The 24,972-nt window shown below is 37.3% G+C and overlaps 1 long non-coding RNA gene across 2 annotated transcripts; it reads left to right on the top strand.

The window, feature by feature from the left end:
- Positions 1–11,204: 11,204 nt before the first annotated feature.
- LOC129211842 (uncharacterized) lies at positions 11,205–24,484 on the top strand. Of its 2 annotated transcripts, XR_008578990.1 has the most exons (5): positions 11,205–11,322; positions 12,551–12,732; positions 23,051–23,124; positions 23,617–23,787; positions 24,162–24,484. It is a non-coding gene; the product is annotated as an uncharacterized LOC129211842 (long non-coding RNA). The 2 variants fall into 2 exon arrangements; XR_008578989.1 differs by lacking the exon at positions 24,162–24,484 and having other exon boundaries at positions 23,617–23,996.
- Positions 24,485–24,972: the final 488 nt, after the last annotated feature.

The following is a 24,972-nucleotide window of genomic DNA, read 5'->3' as shown; positions in this document are numbered from 1 at the left end:
CAGACGGGTAACTTTACATGTTATAGGAAGATGTCTCTACAATGTCTGGTGGAATCTTTTAAAAAAATATTAAGAGCTAGAGCAATAAAGCATTGGACTGTTAATATATATAGGCATTTGTGTCAGCCTACAGAGATTATGTTTGCAAGTGGAAGCAGCCTTTTGTTCCGGAAAGAAATTAACTGTTATGAGCTTTAAAACATGTTAGTTCTGCTAACATATTGCCACCTCTTCCCTCTTCGTAGAAACTCATAGTTTCTGTCATTTGTTTGTAGGTATTTTTCAGTGCTTGATATTATTTACTGAGAAATCAAGAGGAATCAAAATTATACATAAACGGCTATTAATACATGCTCAGATGACAAGTTTGTTTTTTTTTTCCCCCTTACCCTGTAGAAGTTTTCTTCTGAGAACATGGAATAAATGAGAACTTCTAGCATTTGCTTCTTCTAACATATAATGGGGCTTTTAAGTTATCATCTAAATGACATGAACTGCTAGAGAATTGCTCTCAGGGAATACAAGAGCGTCTCTCCCAGTGACAACGGTGCTGCCAGCAGTCTGAAGGGGTGAGGCAGGATAGGTGGGTCTCAGTTGTAGGATGAAATATTTTTTAAAGAGGGTGTGCTTTTTTTTTAATTCTGTCTAATGATGTCCAGTGGGATTTGGGGCAGGGGCAGTTTGTGTTTAGATAACTACAGTCTAAGGATGCCATAGGTATAGACTTTTGTCATGATCCAGTTATAAATAAATACATGTAGCTATTTAAAAAAAAATTATATGATTATGTGCATAGTACTTCAAATTTATCAAGAAAATGGTGTTCATCTTTGGACCTGCAAATACAGTGATACTTTGCAGTTGTCTTTTCTTTCCTATAGGCAGGTCAGCAAGGAGAACAGTCTGAGAGGACGAGAGCCAACCACAAGAAGAGAGAAAATCATTTTGTCAGGTAGGAGTAGTGGGGAGGTAGGGACACCAGAGTTCAAGCTGTACATGGAAGTCAATGATAATCAAATGTGTAGATTATTGCACTCACAATTCCAGTTATAGTCTAGTTTCCCACTAAGTTCTGATGCCAAAAAGACTTGATGAAATAGTTCCCTTAAACTGTCTTCACCACAACTGACAGTGAAATGCTCATGTGTGACTAGAGTCAACTGGAACATCTTTTTGCCAATGATTAAAGTAGTATCACCCAAGATCATTAATGAGGTTAGGATAAAAAAGGTATCATTCCTACTAAAAAAACCCAGTGTTATATTCCCATTTTTTTTTCTTTTTACTGAATACACTATCCATTATTCAACTACCACACTTGTTTTCACGCTGTAAAATCCTATGCAAAGTCAATAAGTACAAAAATATGAGTCTTAAAATTGTATTCTGGTATTTGTGTTGCAAACTTCAGAACTGATAGACCTGTTAAACTGAAATATCAGCCTTTCAACAGCAAGCACCTAGCCATAAGCTGAACTATTTCAGTAACTGTAAACACAATAAAAATCCTTATGATGAATCTCTGAAAAGTTCATTTGATGTAACTCGTAAGAAATACACTGAATTAAAAGGAATGAATAGTCCTGCATTACTGATAAGAGCTAACTAAATTTTTTTCAAGTGACAAGAAGAAGCCATGTTTTGTTATGGAAGTAACAATACAAAATAAACGCCCAGAAAAACATCAATATCTCTGTAACTGAAGTTCATTCTTCTGAACTGATAAAGATGCTTCTAACTTGAAAGAGCCTTTTCAAGACAGTGCATTTGTTCTTGTGGCAATATAAGAGTTTCTTAATTACTTGGGTATTTTGGTGAGAGAGTCAGTTTATAACTGTGAATTATCAGGATTTATACTTCAGTCTGACAAGTAAGCCACTTGGGCTTGTGGCTAGCTCCTCAGTCTCAGATGAGGAAAAGGATTAGTTTTAAATTGCATCAAAATTTCAACATTGAATCTTTTGGCCACAATAGAGAAGAAACATCTTCTGCTTACTTGACCTAATTAAAGTGAAGAAAACTGTGTAATAATTTCCTGAAAGCACTGGGAAAAGGAGGTGGGCGCTTAGTTCAGAAATGCTGAAGATGTGTTTGTAATTCAAAGAAACAAGTTTTCATGGTAGCATGAGACAGTTCAACATAAAAAGGTGCAGTTGTAAAGGAAGTGTATGTTAGCACAAAGGTGCAAAACAATTCCTCTTCATTGGATGGCCCTTCATGCAAATGCCATTTTTATGCAGTAAGCGTGGAACAATACAATAATAACTTTTCTTAGCTACACAAAATTAGTGAATGAAGGAGATTAATCACAAACATTTTACTTACTTTTAACTATATTAGCATCAATTGTCGCTATAGTGCTGCAGTCCATCCAGATGGCTGAATCTTATGCTTAGTGTTCTGCTGAAGCAGGCTTGCTTTTTGCAGGACTTGCGCCAAGATTCTCAACAAGTGAATTCAATTCTGGAAATGTTCCAGAAGACAATCAGACTTGGATTATGTGACCATTAGCAACTATTGTGGTGAAGTAGGCGTAGCTCTGTGCAGTAAGACAGTGCAGATGATATCCCTGATTTTGGGGTGGGAAGGGAACATTTACTTGAAACTAGTTCTAGTCTGATCCTGTATGTTCAATAAACCTTATAGTGATTAGGATATATCCCGTGTGTTACTTAAGCACACCTTCTGGTTTAATTTCATCTGCAAGGAATTTGGATTAATGTACGTCAGTCACTTCAAGATGTGAACTAATGTGTGTCCACTAGTGGGAACAATCAGGAGGTACACTTCTCACTTCTGTGAACTAAATGGGAACATGAATGCAGCGATCTAGTAAACACACTGATACCTCTGTGTTAGACACCTCTTTCCATGGTTAAAGGCTTTACTGGTAAATGCAGCTGTTCAAGTTGTACTAGTCTGATTCTGTGACAATAGCATGGATAACTTAATGCTATGGATGTCGGCTATTTGTTTTGTTGTTTTGTTGTTTTTTTTTTAAATGCTACACCTGCTGTCGTAATAGTTCAAATAAAGCATCGTTTGTTTGAGGCATATTCGTTTTGATAAAAACATTATGGGCAATATGTCTTCCTGAAATGATCTCGCTTAACCAAGCACTATTTAATCTAGCCCGGCAGACTAATCATCTATACATGATCACATTTCAGAAATCATCCTGGTGAATCAAGTCAATGTGCTTACCTGCTATTTCGTTAGCATTGTTTAGATTGGTATGTGATTGCTTTTTTCTGTTGAAAGAATGTTTCTTAATGGATCATGTGGAGCTCTGTGATAGTAAGTTGGCCATAGAGGCAGCTTAATGCTATTTTAATAGCGGAGATTTTAACCTTCTGTTGTGAATTTGTTCTCCTTTGGTTTATGTCCTTGTTACATATCTAAATAATTTTCTTGGATTTAAAGGAACAAAACATGAATAAACATGTTCCTCTTTTCTATTTACTTTGCTAGTTATCATCAGTGTGACTACTCTGAAGTCTTTGGTCTGGAAACTGAGAGCTAAGATGCCACTCTGTATTCTCTAACAAAGTAACATCCGTCCACTGGTGATGGCTCCATCAACCTTTTCTGTATGTTTTTTCTTCAGTTAGGCAAGTTAAGAATTATCAGCAGTGGAATGTTCTTGTTTGTATTCCTTTTAGTCTTCTGTAGCTAATACTAAATGTGCCTCTTTCTCCCTGGGAAGCTTCCAGCTCTTCCCTGCTAATGAGATTTCACACATTAAAGTATACTGATAAGAGCACAGCAGAGCTAAGATTACATATCTAAAGTTGTTCCTGTTGCTAGAAAGTGATGAACCTGCTATCTAATGTGCTGATTTTTCTTCCGGAACTATCCAATGTATTCTGTTAATTTTTTCCTATATTTAAGCCATAAAATTCTCAATTGTTAGGGCCAAAATGTAGAGCACATTAATACTTTGAGCTTAAAACAATACTTTCATACTTGAACTAACAGAAAAATGAGTATATTTACCATTTTATATAGTATAGACAAGGTATTTTCCCTTTCCTGTAGCATCTTAATCTGCAACATGATTTAGGAGATCGTTCCAATTGCTTTGCTGATTTTTCCTTAAATGTCACATGATTTTGGGCAAGCTCTCAATTTTTCTTCCCTATTCCCCAACCTGAGTATTGTCATCCCAAGTCTTACTGCCTTTGCAATGAAATTTTTCCTTGGGAGGTACTATTTTGAGCACAGATTTTTGTAACGGTGGGAATTATTATCTGTGACTAATAACAATCTCTGTGGAGCTTGTTATACAACGAAGACCGATCACGTGCTTGAATATATTCCTGTGATTGCTTGCAGCTATGAGTAGCTTAAATTTCAGAAAGTTCCTGCCTTATCAAAAGAGGTACAGTACTGAACATTTTTTTCCTACTGAAATAAGGTAAATTATTTAAACTACTGCTATTTTAACTCAAGTTAAATAACACTTAGATGAACTTCCAAGCAACAGTCTAGAAAAACGTACAAATTAACAGAGATTAAGCTGGTCCTTGAACTGTTCTAACAGAATGTTTCTTGAAGTGCCCCATAAGCGAGCAAGTAAGATAACATTAGAGAAGGTCTTACTTGGAACCCTTTTTTTTTTCTTTCACTCTTTTATTTATTTTTAAACAAATGTTTTGACAGTGAGGTACCCTACTTGGCACTGCGTGGTGGTTTCTAGAATAGTTGGGGCTTTGAGGAAGATGAGAGTCAGGATGTTTTCTCTGGCGATATGGCTGCATTTCATATTCTAATACTCATTTAAGAATTTTTATTGGAGGAAACTTGAAGGCAAGGTAATCTGTAGAAATAAAGATTATAGGACTGGTTGTAGTGTAAGCATGGAGTTTATTACTCACCTTGTTTTCTGTTGATTGTGTGGGTAACAATATTTACTCCTCAGCTAGTCACGCTGTATATAAAATAAAAACCAACAATCAAAAAACCAAACCAACCAAACCCCGCAAACCCCAGCCTGTGGATGGCATGGTCCCTACTATCTGTCCTGTGAACAATCCTGTATTGTATTGAAAGCAGAGCTTGAAATGGTAATCTCTTGGAAACAGAAAGCTTTGCTTTCATGTAGTTAAGCTAACTGATTTATTAACAGCTGCAAAATATAGCCATAGCTTGATCAGATTTCACTAGCATTGCTTATAACTCAAGGAATGCTGTATAATTGAATTCAATGTTGTGTTTTATAATAGCATGACTAAACTATAATTGTCAGGTTGTCGTTCTCCCTCTTGCCATGCTTATGGTCAGATTGCTCATGACATGCGTTGCTTTGGTATTTCAAATAGTAAAACTGGATCTCATTGAAAAACTACTGTGAAGTGTCTCTTACAGTTATGTTTCATGAAACGAATGATCCAGGTCTATTTTCAGAGTAATTCTAAACTTTGGTTACTTTTGAAGGGAAGACTGATTACTGTTGTGATGGGCCACCAATACGAGGTAAGAGAACGTACACAGATTTTGTAGTCTGAGTTCCACTGAGAGATTTGGCTGACCTTTAATTCTAATTATTAGTTTGTCTGCATAAAGGTTCTTGCAGTAGATACTCTGGTTTCCCTGCTCATAAGTGGTGAGTATCAGTCTTGTGGATATGTTACTGTAGTATAGAAATTATAGTATGATACCTGAAAATAACTTGCTGCTTTTTCAGTATAAAAATGTAGTATGTTTGAAAACATCTAGTAAATTATGACATGGAAATTTGTACACAAGGTAGAAACTGCTACTTTGGATTTGCTTCTATTCAGTCAATACTGAGGATGTAGAATAAAAGAGATTGTTACTCAAGATAAGAGCCACACTTTAGATAGCAAATAAGCTCAGTAATGATAGCCATAAGGAACTCGTATACTAGGAATCCAAATGAAAATGAGGATGCAGTAGGTGTGCTGCTGGTGGGCGGGAGGAGGTGTGAAGGATGGAGGGTGCAAGCAAAGAAAGGAAAGTAATTAGGAAATAGAGAAGTAGTTTCCAAAACTCTGTATGGATTTGATTGCCATTTGCATGCGCCTGAGTTCTGTCACTTCAGAATATAAACACAGCATGAGACACAGCAGGGGAGGTTGGACTAGATGACCTTTAAAGGTCTCTTCCAATCCAAACTATTCTATGATTATTGAGAATTAAAGTGTGTTCCTAACATGGAGCAAGGTCAAAAAGCAGAGTGATTTGAGTTGTGCAAATTAGACAATGATTTTGAGAAATACATCATGACATAGAGCGATCAAAAAATGGTAACTGAAGAAAAGAGACCAGGGAAAAGGTTATAACTCTATATTCTTAACTGTATGAAGTTGTCAAACAGTAGAATAACTTAATTTTAATGAAGCAATAAGACTCCACAGAGGGTGATGAACAGTCAAGTAAATAGTGTCAATTTAATAAGGTTCTAAACGTTGCAGGCCTTGAGCAAAATCTAGCTTTTCAGCATCTCTGTAGCACGCAGTGGTATGTCAGCAGCAATACCATTATGTCCTGGCATACACTAGTGATGCAGTGAAATAACAGAATGGGAATACAACATTAAACAAAAGTAACGATGTGGTCTAAATTTTGTAGTTCTCACCTAAAATGCCTTTTTTTTTTTTTTTTTTTTTTAAAGAAAAGGCAAAACATTGAAACAGGGGCACTAAACTGTAGGAGGAACAAGCGGTACATAGCTGGTCTCTACTCGGGGGTGGGAAGGTCCTCCATTCCCTGTACGGTCGTTCTGTCAGACTGCTGTGTTGTCTGAGGTGAAGAAAGCTCTTCAAGCCTTGAAATTTTATTCCAAAGTAGGAAGATCATGTGAAAGGAAAATTGCATGAGATATCAGAAAACAGTTACATTCATTAAGACAATGAAAATCCATGGTGCTAATTGAAGTACCTGTTAAGCGTGTGCTAGTCATGTAAGGCTCTTTCCACATGAAATTAAGCCAAGCAGAAATTCAGGTTTATGTGACCTGTGTGTCTTGTTGATGAGACCCCAAGCAAAAGAGCAGGAGAAGTGAATTATATCCAATTACCCTTTGGCCATATATACTAATATACTGAATTACAGAATTTGAAGAAAATTGTAGGGCGCATTAGTTTCAGCAAAATCAGTTTTCAGCACTTTTTTAATATATATGCTGCTATGATGCAGCAATGAAGAAGGAATTATGCTCTATAATTCACTGGTGTATCAGAACTAAAGTCTTAAAACATTTGTTAAGTTTCTGCCATACAAAGTAAACTCTTTTCAGATGGGATGTAATAAATAACTGAGGTGGCATTTATTTACCAGGATGTCAAGCTATGCTTACGTTAATTAGAGTGTTTCTCTAGCAATAAAAAGTAAAATGGAAATGTTAATAGTTTTGCCATTTGTATTGATTCATAACTTCTAAGGCTGTGATTTCTGACTGAAAGACATAATTATGTCCCATGTTACTACTGAATCTCTCCAATTTTGTCTCAGAGCCACAACCGAATAGTTCAATCAACTTCAAAAAGTGCTTGAATTCACCTCCCCCTTTTTTGTGTTAGGTCTGGGTTTTTTTCTTTTGTTTAATCAACTCTGGGTTTTGTCTCAGATTTTCTTTTTTTTTCTTCAGAATAGCCTCTGTTTCCAAAGAGTATTCTGAAATATTCATGGTCATATAGCAAAAGCTTGCTGAAGTCTGTTTTTTAAAAACAAGCAAATATAAACTTTAATAAGCAAAGAGAGGGAGCAAGTTGTTAAAAATATGTGTGTATCTGTTTGATATTTGTAACAAAAAACCCAAGTATTTTTCAAGTATTATTCTTCAACGTTTCCTTCAAAAGAACTCACATTTTTAATAGCTTCTAATAAATGAAGAACTATTTCACAACATGGAGCATTATATAAAAGACAGTCATCAATCTAAACCAGTGTTTTAATATCTGTAGATATTTGCTCAAAGCAGTTGAGTGGCAGCATATATAATATTTCATATAGGGTTCAAAAGAACAGAAATCAGTTTCTTATAGCTGAAAAAGTAGCTCAACAGTGATGCCTGTGAATAAATGCTGTGTCTTCTGCAAACATACATTTTCTTATACCTTAGTTTTTATGTAATAGTAGTATAAGCGTGTGCTTAGATGGCTCTAAGACTTTGGGTTTTTAAAAAAATCTGGTGTATTGATGTTCAGTCTTTGGCTGCAGTGCAACTAATCAGATGTTCTTTTGCAGAATAAACAGTGTGCAGAAACACACTTAACATCCAAAGAAGTCCGTTGTGCACGTTGAAGTTAGTAGTTATAACTGAGATAATAAAGGGAGTACATATCATAACAGTATTGATCATATGCTGTCAAACTGCATAATTCTACCTTGTGGTATTTCGTATTTTAAACCCTTTAAAACACTAACGGGACACGTACGGATCCAGCAGTGTTTTGCCAAGACTCAGTTATGAGGCATCTGCTCTGAATCACCCTTGCTCTAGTAAAGCTCAAACCTGACACTGTTTACTATCAGCTTGTGCTCCTTAAAGTGACTTAAAAACGTTATTATAGGCTTCCATGTACGTGGTACAGTGACTGAAAAAACTCTATCTAGTGTGCTGAGTTGATTTATTTTTTTTTAAAATACTTTTCCAATTGCTCTCCTTGAAAAGTCACCCAGAGAATGACAGAGATGCAATCTTGTGAAGCTCTGAAAGATGAGTTGTAATTGCATTAATGCAAAAGTGATGCCTTCAGTGTTTGTCTTGGCCTAACTGGCTGAGATTTAGGACAGTAGTCTACTTTCACAAAAGAGTTTCTGTTAACTTGCAGTGCTAACAGGAGATGAAGGCAGCAAAACTTGTTTTGGCTTTGCAAGACAACAGATGAGGTCGAAAACCCAGGGCGATCTCTCTCCTTATTCCAAAGCCCTTTTTGCATAGATGCCTTGCAGAGCAGTACTGCTCTATGAACTTAGAGGAGGACTGCTCTGACACCGTTACGGTTTGAGTTTCTTTTATTATGTGCCTATTTTAATAACTTACTCATTGATGCCCTGAGAGCATTTTCTCATCTCTGTTCTTTTGTATTGTTCTAATTATGTATTTTAACTTCCTTTTGTCCTTAAATCCTCAAAATGATTACACTTATACCATCCGTATGAGTTTTTAATTCCTTATTACACTGGTTGATAAATAATCATAGTGTCAAATCCTGCCTATCTTAGTGTTTTTCAGCTGGTAGGATACTCTGGATAGCTAATTAAACTATAATATATAGGAAAATTTATTACAAATAAGTAGAAAAATTGCCAGAAACTACATTACAAAATGTCTGTCAAAGTTGACTAGCTTAAATATTGATCAAGTCAAACAGAAGAATCAATGTCAGATACTGGGACAGATTTTAAGTAGCAGAACACAACTTCATTTAGCATTATAGTTTCTCTCCCACCTCTTACATAAATAATTTAACTCATTCTAATATAATAGACTCCAAACACGTCTAGTACACTTCATAAAATTCACAGAAATTTGGTGACAAATTTCAGCTTATCAAATCAGTACTTTTCTGAGAGGTCGAAGATCTATCGCAGGATTCCTGATTTGTTCTACACTTGTGAGATAAGGACCAGAAGGGTTAGAAGAGTTTATCTGAAGTGTCACGAAACAACAGCAATTCCATTACCACTCAGACTTCTTGTGGTTTTGCGTGGTTTGGGATTTTTTTTTTTCTCCCTTCCTAATTCAGTATTAAACCAGAAGTTGACTTTTGTCTTTGACAAATGAATTCTATTGCTCTGGAACACGTGGCTCCAATGAATGTCCTTGTGTTCAGTTCTCTCCAAAATTACATTTTGCATTTTTTTTTACTTAAATGTTTTGCAGAGGTAAATTGCAGTTCAGAAATGGAGGAATTCCTTCCCTTCCTGTGCTGCCCCCCCCCCCCCCCCCCCCCCAAGTGCCTAGCTGGGGCTTGTCAGCTCATCTACTGCCTACCACTCTTGGATTTTTATTTTATTTTTATTTTTTACTCAATAATACCTGATACCCTGCAACAGGACGACTGTCAGTCTGAGCTGCAAGTGTGGTCTAAGTCTGGCACTAATAATCTTTGAGAAGGCCAGATATTTTCAGGTGAGATTTGTTCCTTTGTTGTGTTTTCTGCCAGAACTGCAATGTATTAAGTTATGCATGCACTACGCCATATTTCTGTACTAATCTATGTACTATGCTGGCTTTGGTATTTTGTATATAGTACAAAAAAATACAACCTTTTCTTTGAAATTAAGTCTATTGGACCATATAATTAGGTGTCCACAGTTTTTGCAAGGCCAGCATTCTAGCCTAGCACTAATGTTAGCCCTTAAGTAATTTACAGCAAGTTTTTGTTCATTTGTTTCTCTCAAATATCGCTGTAACCTACACACAGTACCATCTTCAGTGTATTGTCATATATCTGAAAGGGGAGCGTATCTGCTTGGTTTCCTTTCAGAGATTCTAGGCAAAAGGCCTAGAAAACTCTCCAGTGTCCTCTTCATGTTTAGATATAATGAGATAATAGTTGGGAGTTTTTTTTATACTTGCATGCCTGAGAATCAAAAAGACAAAACATTTGTTTTATACAAATAGACATTAAAAAGGTTTCATAGTATGCAATTTTGGAATCTAGTGTAATCCCTTCTGTCAGTGTGTGGAGGGATGAGAACTGGAAAAGGGGAGAACACAGGAAATGCATTTCTTCATCCTGTTCCCACCCCACCCCCCCAAAGGAAAAAATACAACCCTGTTGCCATGGAAGAATCAACATGATAGAGAACTGTTGGATCTCCAACATCATTTTTTTAAATCCAATTGGTTGCAGCTGTACTGAGGGGGAACAAATGTTTTGCTGCCTTTGCTGCCAAATAATAGATTATATTTGGAAGCATAAGACTAATGAAAAAAATACAGTTCAGAAACCTAGCGATTGCTAAGCTTCAGGCAGAAGAAAGGAAACTGTTAGCTTTCTTTGTAAAGAATACTGTGCTCTAAAAATTTAGGTTTTACTTTTTTAGATGCAATGTTCAGTTATATATAATATTGTTTCCCGGGGATTCAATTTTTCACTATGGCAGTGATCCCAAGCTTCATTCTTTCTGCTGGCTGTAATTTATCTATTTACCAGCAGCAGCCATCTGCTTGAAAAATCATTAACTCAAACCTGGGCGGAGGGCGGCAGCAAGGCAGGAGTGGTGACAAGAAGACAGACTTGTCCTGTGGAGACACAGCGGGCATGGCGTTCCTGATTGTCTTTGCATGTTCAGTACGGGCGGACAGCCTTCTCTGGAGACATACAGAAGTGGCGTTTCACTGAGGTACTACCATAGAACAAACCCCGCTGGGGCATGAGACTTGGAATCGCATCAGGATTTTTGGTGTCTCAGAGTGTGCTGCTCATTAGGGCCTTTCTCTCTGCCCCAGCGTGCAGAATTTTCAGCTACCTTACTTGGCTGAACTTGGAGGTTTTGGCAAATTCAAAGGCCGAACTTGCTGAACTTCACTCTTACTGAGTAGAGTTATCAGTATTTGGCTTTCCTGGAGGTTGCAAAGGGTTTGACATTAGTCAGAAGCGAAGTGATCTGTAAGTTACCAAGTTGCTGCTCACCAGCCGAGGTCACCTGCTCCCCACTGCAGGGCGACTTCAGCCAGTGCTACCCATTTCACGTGTACGCTGGTATAAAGCTTAGCTGAGGACCAGCAGCTCTTAACTGAGGTGACTTTACCATAGGTGACCAAATCATTAGGTGCCCTTAAAGGTTTTATTCAGATATGGAGAATCTATAGTTTCATTATTTGCAATTATTAGATATAAGAATGAAAAAAAGAAAATTATTCTATTAAGCTCCTTCTAAGCAGATGTAGAAGCGTATAGCATTAAATCTTGTTAAAGCAAACAAACAGGCTATACATTTTTCAGTCATCTGTTCAGTGTCATGATAGAAACACTGATTTGTATCTCGTAGAGATCTATAATTGCAGACTTGTAGCTTAATCTGGCATAGGTGCATGGAAGCACTTTTTCAGTGCTTCTGTAAGAAACTAGTAAGCTAAATCAATAATGCCATATGACATAAAGGAGAAAAGAAATATCTTTACAACATCAAGCAAGGGTTTAGCAATCTGATCCATGTTCATGGTATTGAGCGACTCATCAAATATCTGGGCAACAAGCAGTAATTGATTTTTACAGTATCTGACCACCTGACATGAATGTATATATGTTATATAGTTGAGTGGCATTCATGCAAACTTTTTTCTTTTGAGTTGCTGGAAACTGGTAACATTTTACTAAAACATGCTGTGGTTTATGAATTATTCTTTTTTACAGTTTGCTGGTGATGAATGATGTAGGAATTTAAACCCTGACCTTTAGAGGTAACCATCTGTTACAAAACAGATTGCTGATGTCTCCTTTAGCAGTGTGATGCAGTATGGTAAAAATAACTGTTACCTCTGACAAAGAGAGTTAACCAATGGACTCCGTGTTACTCACCACACCAATAGCATCCTTTAAAAGCTGTATGTTTTATCTTTTATTTGAAGTATGCGGATCAGGCATTCTTAGAGTGAAAAGCCAGGAGAAATTGGCTTCAGCGCTCTGGGATGGCTGGTAGTGGAAGGTCGAAGTTGCAGCCTTCTGTTGGTTATCAACAAAGATGGGATCAGCACCTTGCCAGTTCAGCATCTGCGGTCAAGCTGAAGCCTATTTGGCAGCATGATTTTAGGTGGGTTAATAAAGAAGTACACGCTTTCCTCCATAGTAATGAAGGATGTTTTATACTGGATGTTGTTGGATATCACAAACCATTTGTTTATATCATTTTTTAAAAAAATTAATGGAAAAATGCACTTTAACTCTTTTAAAAGCTAAAGTATATCTGGATTTTTAAGCTTATGTTACTCCTAGTATGTATAGAATTATTGAAGAATTGTATAAAATAGAACTCTTGAAAAAGCAGAATAATAAATAGAATTCAAAGACTTTTTTACTTGGATGCCTATCTTGACTATGGACACTGTGCTAGATTTTTGACTTTAGACAAGGAAACTCAGATGCTGAAAGCTTGCAAGTTGCAAATACTTGATTTGTTTAATCAAATATAAAATATTAGATTTTGGAATTAATTGAATTCTAATTAGTGATCTCTTGATTGTTCACATGACTTTGAATTTACTTAATGATATTCTAATTTTCAAAATATATCCTTTGCCTTCAGGCAAACGCAGTCATAAAAATGCAGGTGTGTTTAGCAGCTATAATAAAACTACGATAAAAGTGCAGGTGTGCATAGCAGGTTTATCAAGTGATGCTTCTATAGACTAAAACAAACTATGTCTTTATGTGAGTTGAGGTAATCACTAGTGCTGTGGCTTTCCGATTGCCCTTCCTCCACCATTTTCTCTCCAGTTCCAGAGTGGCTGTGCCATTTTCTCAGAGTATGCTATGACTCACTTCCCTGTTTTATTTTCTCTCGCAGATGGCATCATTTCATCTCATGCTCTGAAAGTGACAACTGACACTGTGGCACTGACTTTATTGTATTAGGGTGTACTAGCTGTGATGAATATATAATCTGTGTTGCAACTTTCTTTGTCTCTGTCTTACACAGCAGTGGGTGAAGTAAGAAAACACAGAGAAGCTAATATAAGGTTTCAGATACTACTGCTGTGACTTTGAGCATGAAGGCAGTATCAGTAATATCATTATTGGTCCCCCCGTAGTAGCACCGATAATGGGTTTTTTTCTGCTGTGCCAGGGAATATAGAGGTGTACAGCTGACTCACTGGCTGACGTTGTCATTTTGGCACACGAGAAGTTTGTAAAATGCTGCCAGTTCTGTCTTACTGTGTTGGGTCTATTTGCCCAGAGCTTTTAAATTCCTTTCCAGAGCTGGCAGTTTTGGTGGAACTCTAACCTATGTCTCCCACAACACTTGACTTTTTGAAACTGTGAGACATGAAAGTGTTTGATGTGTTGCCAAAGTGAAAAATATTCTAAAACCTAATGTGAAAGGTATATTCTTTTTATGCTGGTGTTACAAATTTTGTTGGGGGAGAAGGAGGAGGAATGTGTTCTGAAAGACCTTCCCTCCACCAGCACACATGCTCTATTTCATCTTTCTTCAAGATTTGCTGTAGCTAGCTGATTTAGAGATGGTTTGATGGGTGATCAAACAGATCTACATCTGTGCTTGGTAACGAGGGAAATCCATTACAATATCTTCACGTGACTGGATCTATCTTGAGTGGGGAGGACCTGTACTGCACAGTAGAAGGAGACGATAAATGGAATAAATAAAGCACACACAGACATATCACTTGGATTCATATCTGGCCATTATTTTTTTGATAATGTACGTGCAGGCTTTATTGGCCAATAGTCTGATCTTCGGCTCTGGAGCAGTTTTGCTGTATTGTGCTGCTCTTTCTACCACTATCATTGTCATGCAAGTCCTGAGAGCAACATACCTTGGAGTCAGTATGAGAAATGTTGAAAATATTCACAGACAAAAAATTATCGGCATCACAAATTTCTTTTTTTTTATACTTCCCCTTCTGCAAAGATTTTAAAAAGTCAATTTTCTATCCTGAACAGAGTGTAATTTTTCTGAGCTTGCGTTCAGTTGAAAGGGACATTCCGTAGGAGTTCCACTTCCATTTGGGTGTTTGTTCTCTGCAGTGACTTTATTGACCACATAAAGAACAATGATTTTTATTCAGTAGTTTTTCGAGAGAATCTTGTGAAGCTTGGGTGGATTTGGAGAGGGAAGAGAGGTCAAGATAACAAAAACCTCTTCCAGGTAAATAAGCCTATGTTCTTGCCTGCAGTAGCATTTCACTAGCAATTTCCCCTATATAGCGAACTAGTGAATACCTGGAGTATGGGGTTTTTACCAAATGATTTTAATAGATATTTTTCAAGCTTTTAACGCTGTATAGAGGTGATTAACTTATTAAGCAGGTCTCATAGCGAAAATTGAGTGACTATTCCCCCAGTAGCATATAGGGAAATGAGGCACTTTTAATGTTTTAGGGTAAGTGGAAATTCACTTCAGAGGTCAAGGTCATGCATGTTGCAGAAAATGTGCTTTTAAATGCCTGCCCTTCTCTGCCATGCAGGACTTCACTGTTTGTTCTGACTGGTCCTATCTCAGCATCCATGTCTTCACACTACTTCAAATAGCAGTGACCAAAGCAGTCAAGTCGAGAGCCAGCCATTGTTAACTTTAAGGGAGTCACTGCTGTTGAGAATAGCTTTCTCCCTTGCGTTGTTTTCTTTGAGGAATTAGAATTGGAGACCTGGACCAGTTGTAGAAGACCGATGAAGATGAGAGGGAGAACAGTAGCATACTTGTGTATCTCCAGGAAAGATCGATCCTGCTTAATTTCCTATTTAGCTTGGAAATAGTTACACGTAAACCAGAAAAACTCTTTTGTTCCAATCGCAATATCTTCTATGGCAACAGAATTGTGGCTGAATTTCAGGGGCCAAAATCAGTCGAGTTCTACTAATTTCACTTGCTCTGTGACACCAGAATGAATCTGACCATGTCTTGATCAAACTTCTCTCCAAATACATGCTTATTGTGAATAGAACAAAGTCTGAAGTGCTGCAAATTCAATTTACTTTGCTTCCACTTTATCTTGGAAAAAAATAGCCTCTGCATTCAGGCGAAATCTGAATGCAAACACGGGAATATTGGGTTGTGGGGATTTTTTTTTTTTTTTAAAAAGGCAACAAAACAAAGCAAAAAAACCTACAACCCACCAAAACAACACACCCTCCCCCCAAACCCAAACACCCCTAAAGTAGAAATTACACTTGGATGAAGATAGGATTTAATCAGTTTTTTACGTAAGGTCCACAGATGGAAAAAGATCATTTTGTCTGAAATGTTGTTTTAGGAAAGCTTAGTTGTCTTCTTTTAGCCTTTATCCATCTTCCCGGTTGTAGGAGGTCTCTTCACACTATCAATATTTTAAGATGTCCTGTTGGGTACATGTTGACAGTACAGTGAAAGCCTCAGCTGATAAATCTGGAGTAGTTAATATTCCATACACCAGACATAACATAATAAATGACTTTTTAAAATGTATTGCATTCTGTTCCAAAAACATTGAGTTAAAATTCCAGCTGCTGTATTGAATTCTGCTAAACAGCTTTGAAAAATAAACCATGTATATCCATGTAGATACACTAGTCAGATGTCAAAGATGCCTATACAGAAGTTAAGCAAGCGCCATCTCATAACAGCTGGGGAACTAGAGCCAGAGTGAAGCTCTGAGTCCCCAGTGAGCTTTTCTGTAATGTTTTCTGACTTTGTAAATCAGTTTGAACTGTATGTGTGCAGCAGTATTATTCATCGGTCATCTTTGGGCATAATGCAAATGGTTCAGCCTGAATCTTGTACTTTCAATAGCTTCAAAATATTGATGTGCAGTTTAGGAGGAAAAATCTCTTCTGCGAGTATAGGGAGGACAGCATATGAAGTATATATGTATTTTAAAGAGTTATAATAATATTGAAAATAATAATATTGCTATATACTAATATTATGTTTTAAATGTATGAGAAGTTATGCATTAATTTATTTTCATACAAGACATATGGTTTCTCTTCAGAGTGAGCAAGAAGTGTATCGTATATCACAACTATATTTGAGATAGTTTATAAGAATCTAGACTGATCTTGTTAATAGAAATACACCAATTCCTGAACAATGACAGAAAGTTAAACAAAGCAGATTTTTTTTTTTTTTTAAGAAATCCTAAATGGGGAATTAATGTTTTCTAGGAGTCTGTGCAAACTGTTGCAAGAAAATGAATTAAACTTAAATTAGTTTAACCAACTGAAAGATGACTTGCCTAATGTACTCCATTATTATGAATAATTCTGCCCTTTTGCCTGTGTAATAGTAGTAAATAATGAAAGAATTCAAACTGTGGAAATTAGACAATCTTCCTCTTTGTTTTAATAACTGTGCCTTTGAATCTCACTCTGACCTTTAACGAAGGCTCCGGATCAACACACAGACAGCATGTGGGCATCGAGGGTGGGGGGCGCTGTTAACACCAAGAGGAAAAACAGGATCATAAAATTTTAGGAAAAAAATTTCTATGAAGAGCTGCTTTTAGATAACTGAAGAATGAAATGGATTAGTTAGTGAATGCTTTTGGAGCTGGTTTGATGAGGTCAAGTCATTGCGTAGAGAATTGCAACTTTTTTTTTTTGATTGACAGCCTTGCACTCTTCCAAAGATGCTTTTGGTTGCATGAGGAAGTAAGCATGTAAGTAAATGCTTGATTCGCATCTGGAATGTGAGGATTGTAATGTTTGATGATTTTTGTGATGTACAGATTTGGACTCAAGACTTGACCCCACAGATGAGATGTGAGGGTTTTTTTCACCATTAGTTCAATTCCTCTTTTCTCTCAAGCTCTCCAATTTAGCTTGCACAAAAACCATTCACTGGGATGGACAAAAGCTGCTGAGACATTTGAAATGGTTGTGGCAACTGGAAATGCTACCTTTTTTTTTTTTTAAAAAAAAAATATTTTTTTCCTCTCCAACCTCCCCGGATACTGCTGCTGAAAGATCTTTTTCCAAATATATAATAGAAAGAAATTGCCAAACCATAGAATACACAATAAACCAGATTTCTTTTCCAGGGGGCTCTACAGAGATGAGTGTTCAGCCTCCTGAGAACAAATGACTGGCTCGATTAGCAAGCAGTAAGAGTAAATATGTAGAATAGAACATGATGCTGAGGACAGTGTGTTGCCAACAAGCTCCAGTCTAATCAGGAGGTTTGCTTCAGAAGTGTGCTCCTCATACAAATGAAAGTGTAATGTGAACACACCCTTAATATGAAGAATGTGTATTTTAAGTAACTGTTTTAAGGAATTTTTTTTGTCTACATTTTTTTGGTCTCACAAGTCTGTTACCAGTAGCTTGTGGAGATGATTGCAGACACTGAACAGAAGATAAATCTGGTCTTCTGCATTTTTTCAGGCAGACGGGAATGTCTGCCAGTCCAGCACTGAGCCAACCAGAAGCTGTGGCAATATGGGCAATGTGAAACAGGATTGGAGTTGATATTAGCATGCCTTTCAGTAGGTTTATTGACTTGATTTCTGTATTGTGCTAACTTAATCCATGCAGGTTCCAGTTGATTTGGAGTGATGATTGCTTTTGTCTGCAAAATGCTTTCCAGGCATATTCCGAAACCTGCCAATAAACAAAACCACAGGTGAAAAGTGTGACTGCTGAATGAAAACAGCGGGTGAAAAGGCAATTGCTAGAGGTTTGGAACCCTAGAGAAAAGAAAAAACAAAACAAACCAAAAACCTCCACCCAGATTAAAAGCATAATTAGACCAACACTGTGAGAGGATAACCAATTCCAGTTGCTGAAAGGATGCCGTTAGTCTTACAGTTGCACTGCGAGACAACTTGACCAATGAAAGATGAATTTGTTATTCCAGTTAGTGCATGTGGAGCATTCCTGATCTTATACAGGGCTGAAAACTTTTGTCATGCATTAATTATGAAATAAATCTTTCTTCAGTGTTCTAAGCAGTCCTTCAATACTATCACGATCTCTAGGCAGAGACCCCAGCAATAGCCATGTGCCTCAGTTTACCATAATAATGGAATCAAAATTTACTGTACCCAAAGCAAGGCCATGCATAAACCTTTTTGGAGCAGGGGTCTGTGGTGTTTATGTAGGTGATGCCACCTATGTAACCTTTTACTGCTTTTACCATTTAAGAGAAACAATAATGTCACAAGTGAGAACTACCCCCCATCCCCCAGCAGTTATTAATGAACTGGACAGAGATTCTTTAAAGCATGAGATTACTAGTAAATATGAACTACTTCTGACCCACAGATTCATACTAATATTTCAGAGAAGACCCAAATTAATGGCATCATTGTTATAAATATCTGGGAGGAAAAAGGTGGCTTATTGTGTAGAAAAAGTGCACATAGAAAATGTCTTTTGTGGCCTTGTTTATTAAGAAACACATTAAAACTTCCTATTTCACTGTTTAATTGCTATGAGCAATGTGAGAAAACTGGTATTTTGCATAGCTTAGTCAACTGAATTATGTGTAAGCATTATCACAGCTGTAGTTGTTACAATTATTTAGAAGAGGAGAAAAATGTGCAAGTCAAACCTTTCTGCCTTGGAGGGCAGGGACCAAATGGATGTGATAGACGTCATTGATAAGATGTTCTGTTCAGTTAGACTAGTGACAAATGACAGTTGAGTAGGAGTCGTTGCAATAAATCTAGTGGGACAGTATTCAAAATACAGTCCTTTACTGTGAACACTTTATCAATTTCTCTATAGTTAGATGTAATGCTGAAATAAAACCAATCTATATTTGTAACCTTGGATTAAAAGCATAAAGATACTGCTGCTGTCAGCATTTAGTCTTGGTAATGCCCACACAGTCAGAATCTGATGTGGCAGAACTTTGAGATGAGTCTGTTCAGGTCTTTCCTTATAGGAAGCTCTTCAATGATCAAAAAATTTTTAAAATGAAAATGCCAGATTTATTGGAGTAAACATTGAATTACCAAACTCTTTAAATGCATTCTATAGGTGAGATAGAGCACAACAGGAAAAGATTTATAAATCTGTCTGTCATCTGCTGCTTCTTCTCCTGCTTCCTTTCAGGACAGGTCCTTGCTCCAGCCCTGGTTTCAGCCAACTTTTCATTTTAGGACTAGTGGCAAACTCCACACAGCCTGATCTAGTCACAGGGAATTTTTCTCTTGTCCCTGCTGAGAAGTGTGTGTTTTCCCCTCAGGAAGGGGAAGGCATGGTCCCTTCTCGAGCTGCAGGTTCTCAGCACCGTGCTGTGACTTTCTTCCCCAGTACACCACACAGTTTCTGGCATTGTATTATTCGGTTGTTCCCTAGGAAGAGCTGTTATGCTAGAGGCCTGCCCCTATGTCATCCTTCATTTCTTGGAACATAACATAGACACTCAGAACTGGTTTAGTCTGTTTTAACATTAACATCCACCTGCTGTTCAAAAATAAGCAGTAGACAAATCAATATGGAATGGATGACAGTGATGAGATATTGGAGATGCACTTTAAAAAAAAAAAGGCATTTGAAACTAACTAGACATAATAGACAATCAGCAAAGTAAGATGAATCATTTTCTCTTCTAAGAGAAAAGATGCTGTCTGCAGGGAGAGCCTGGCCTCACTGCGTAGTAGGTTTGACCCAGAATGGAGGGAAGAGACAAATTGCTCAGGTGTTGGCAGAATTATGAAATAAAAAAAAAAATATATATATATATATAGGGGAATACTTTTTTCTCTTACAAATGATTTGAAACAGAGTTTTTTGACCAACTCTAATACATAATCCTGAAACTAAGATGTTCTTGGCAAAGAACATGCTTCAGCTTCCTTCTTGTTAGAAGGTGTTACTCCTCTCAAAGCTGATTTATTTTAGTTTGGTGTGACGTTAGCTGCCAGGCTTTTCAGCAGTACAGGCAGAATTTGGTTGTTCTGAGAGGAGAGGGTCAGGTGCATAAAACCCCTGCTGTGAAAGTGAAAAGGGTGAGAAATGGCAAAGCATGGTAGAGAACTGCAAGGGAAGAAGAAAAAGCTGCCAAAAGTGAGATTTCCATTTTGTTGCTATGCACAGAATGAGTGCTGGTTGCTGGCTTCTAGAAGACAGTCCTCTTTTTCCAGCAGCAGCGGGTGCCCTTACAGCACCCTGAGCTGTCCCTGTTAGCAGCAGCAGCTGCCAGCCTCATGCTCCAAAGCTCCTATTTGGAAAAGGAGCCCTTTGCTTTTTTTCTACGCAGCGGCAGTCTGCGCCCTGAGGCGTGTAATATCATCGCTCCCACCAGAGGTTTAGCGTAGAGAGTACAGAGGCTTTATCTTGGCCTGCGGAAGGCCTGAGTCTTGGGCCCGAGTCTCAAGTTTATTAAGCAACTAAACCAGATGCTTTATTCTGGTTTCCTGTTTCACCACCAACACTTGTCAGTTCTCTATTACAAAGGCTTAGTGGAAATTCGACTATACAGAGCTGTGAACAGCACCTGAGGACTGATAGATTTATTACCATAGTAGTTCTCTGTGGTTTGTAACATTCGAGTGATACATAATGACTTTATAATTGTGTGTGATAGCGCACAAAATAACAGAATTCTAAATTAATAATAGCTGGGTGTTTATTAGCTAGCCTATTGTTTGATTGATAGTTTTTTAGTAGTATGTTGCTTAATAAAGATTGTGGTCTTTTAAATTAGTTACGTCTTAGGCCTGCAATTAAAGAGGGAGAGTCAAACCCATAAATAGGGCCGTACGTTGCTTGGGCTTAAGCTAGGTCTCCGCGAGGATGGGTCCGTGCAAATCTCTCACAAAGAGCATAGGGCTCTGAAAGCAAACGGATGCATTGGTAAATAAGCAAGATTAAAACCAGTGTATTTATTCAACTCTCCAAAGAATTATGAAGAACAGTAAGTGGGAACTCACTCAGGGAAAGTAGATGTTCCAGTTTTAGAGAATACAATATTTGCATACTGATGTTAACATAGCAAACATTCTTAAGTCACGTAAAGAAGAATTGCATTTGCACTGTTGTCTCAATTTTCCATCGGTATCTTGGCACATCATGCAGATACTTTGAGCAGAGAATAATAGTTTCCTACTTCTATAGTCCAAGTCAAGGTTAAAGAGCAAATTCTTAACACAAATGTTTCATATAAAATTGACTTTCTTCATTCTGGTAAATCTGAGAATAAACAAATTCAAGCAGTGGCAATGCCTGTAAATATTTTGTTTGAAAGCGTTCACATAATCAGAAAAAACAGGACTGAAGGAAACTTGAGAGGTCATCTAATCCATTGAACTGTCTCATAAATCTTTATCTCTGCTTAAAAATCTCTAGTGAAATAGTTTCCAGAACTGCGTTAAGTGGCAAGATCCAGTTCTTCACCAACTTACAGCGAAAAAGGCTTGCCTACTTCTGATTCATTTCCCTGGCAGCAGTGAAAAGTCGCCGTTCTCGTCCTGTTCAGTGGATGTGGAAGTTATGTTCTCCTTTTACCTTCCCCCCCCCCCCCATTTCAGAACATGCTTTCTAAAACTCTTAATTTTGTTGCTGTGCTTGTGAGGATCTTGTGCAGATGCTGACACTGCTGGGGAGGGTGGAAGCATTGCCTCATGGTTTATGTATGACATTGCGGTGTATACCTGCTGGTATTCAAAGACTTTTAGTGGTTCGTATTGGTGATTTTGTCTATTTATTTCTGCTCAACTCGAGCTAGTTCTCATTTTGAATTAGTTCTCTTGATTATTCTTACTGGAGTGTGCTACTCCATCCAGTTTTTGAAGTACAGTCTTCTCCTCCTGCAGCACTTCTCCCATCCGTGCAGTCCAGTGCCAAGCTCCTTTTTTTGTGAAATGATGCAACTTGGGTGCTTACCCGTAAATTGTAACCACTTCTTTGGAACTGTTAAGAGTAAAGATTGAATGTATTGTATCTGAACAAAGGTAAGATGAAAAAGACTATGAAAGGTACAAGTATCCTCAGTGTATTTTCTATGAGGAAGGAAGGCATCGTAAATAGGCTGATGTATTGTACAACTATTATATCATCCAAGAAGGGTTGGAGGATTACAGTAGAAAGCTGATCGATATGTATAAAGCGCCAAGAAATGTTTTTTGTCTTTAAGATTGGTGCAAGTTGAAAACTTGCTGAGCAAAAATATTTAGAAATAAGGGCAATGGAACTGGCAGGAGTGTAGCTAGCCTAATCAATAATAAAAGGATAATCTGTCTTTCTTTGTGGTACACAAAGCAATAATCTGTTCTTCAGATTGATTAAATGCCTCAGCCCTGCTTCGATTATTAATCAATCTCTAAAACAGCTTATTGTGAGTATAATACAAAGTAGTAGAAATTAGGGATAGTAGTGACAGTGATGTTAACAGAAAGTCGAGAGGAGTCCTGTTTTCATGATGTGAAAAAAGCTGAACTGAGGTGGATTTTTTTTTTTTTGGACAGGCTTTCTGCTGATATGCATACGAGTGGCTTGACTGCAGTGTCAAGTTGCAGAGCTCTAGAACAGGGTCCAAAGGGTGAGTTTTACAGAAATCACAATGATTTTGATCTCTGATACACAATTGTAGGAAATGCCATTGACTTGACAGAAAAAGAACGTGAAATATGAGGACTAAGATCTCTGGAAGCTCTTGGCTAGAAAAAAAACCAAACCAAAAACCACCAAAAACCCCAGCCTGATTAGTTACCTTTTGGAAATACACTTTTGCTGATTCATTCTTTGCAGGAGTAACTTCTTTCATTGCTTACTTACACCTAAGCTTATTTGAAGTGTGGGCTAGCCTAGGCTTTCAGCTTTTGTGCTTTTTAAGTTATGAAGAAAAAAATTTAAACCCTGCCATGTATTTTGCACCCAGAGGTCCCTTTCAACTTAGATTATTCAGGAACTCAATGATTCAATGATATGACATGGAATAAAAAAAAATATTTGGGATCTTAACCTTTAAATAGATTTGGTGCAACTGATGAGAGTAGTTGAACTGATATTTATTTATTTTTCTCTTTTGGAGGGCTTCCTTTCACCGACACTTAGGAATCCTTGTAACATGAGCTTCTCTATCAAGCTGTCTTCTCGTCACTGCCAGTTATTCATCTTGGTTGTCTGAATCCTGCAGTACTTGGAGGAAATAAATGGTTGTCCATGATGGGAATAACTCTAGTCTCAGCACCCATTCTCTGAGGTAAATCTGAGGATTTACATATATGCAATGGATGCATATTTGTTTGCTTCCATTCTTTTAGGGTAACACTGAACATCCATGGGTGGTTTACAGAGAAGCAAAGGATACCATTGTGAAAATTCTGAAGAATTTTTGTCTTTTGAACGGCAGTGACCTGCGTGACTAATGATGCATTATGCTAAAAGTATAAATTTCATTGCATTCTCAATCTTGACTTCTTTCCAATTGTGTTGTGTTTTGGGTATTGGGGTTTTTTTTTGGGGGGTTAATTGTAGAATGAAATAATGAAGCTGGTGATAAAAGATGGCTATAAAAATTCTGGCAAATTTATTACTTGACAACATGGGTTGTTTGTTTTTTTTTTTTCTCTCCAGCTGGTCATCGGGCCTTTCCAACTGTCACTGTCTCATGTAATCTCCTTTAATAGCAGCACATAATTAGCTTTATGCTGATCAGAGGCATTGGGGATGGTGGTGGTAATATTCAAATCCAAACATCAAAATCCCAAGGAAGATAACTAGAAGAGACATATGTCTAAGCCAGCATTTATGACTTTTAGTCCTAAAGTCTGTAACTGTTGATTTATGCACATGAGCTTTGAACTATGGTATGGAAATTTATCAATTAAGAATCCAGAGGAGTTTTGGAAGGAAAGTACAGATGTCTCTCCAAATGGCAATATGTCACTCACATATTTTTTTTTTCCATGCAGTCCCATTTTCACTTCAAATATTGAATTTCTTCTTACTTGTCTAGTTCTTTGTTTAAAAAAAGGTAATGAAAATTATAGTCTTGACTACAGGTCTATTAGGAACAAATCGTCTCCTTTTGTCATCTTAATCCATAGCCCTATATATATAATCTATAGATATGTGTACTTCACAAAAGCGTTTTCTTAATGGCTGTTACAGGATTGCAGTTTTCTGGTGGGTTTTGGGGCTGATTTTGAGGTGGTTTTGTTTTACTGCACATATCTGATAGGTGATTTCAGCATTTAAAATTACCTAAGTCAAACTGGTCCCAAACTCTAAAACTTTCATGTAATTCTGGAGATGTTTCATACTCTATTTTGTGTACAACTTCAATCTGAAGCTTGGCCTCTGAAAATATAACATGGTAGCCATTGTTAGTAAGGCCATTGAAGAGTGTTGATGTTACTGCAACTAGGATGTCATCATAGAAGTG

The sequence above is a fragment of the Grus americana genome, chromosome 12 (assembly GCF_028858705.1).
Source record: "Grus americana isolate bGruAme1 chromosome 12, bGruAme1.mat, whole genome shotgun sequence".
Lineage (NCBI taxonomy): Eukaryota > Metazoa > Chordata > Aves > Gruiformes > Gruidae > Grus > Grus americana.
The sequence above is the reverse complement of the archived record's forward strand: the minus strand, read 5'-3'. Positions and strand labels throughout refer to the sequence as shown.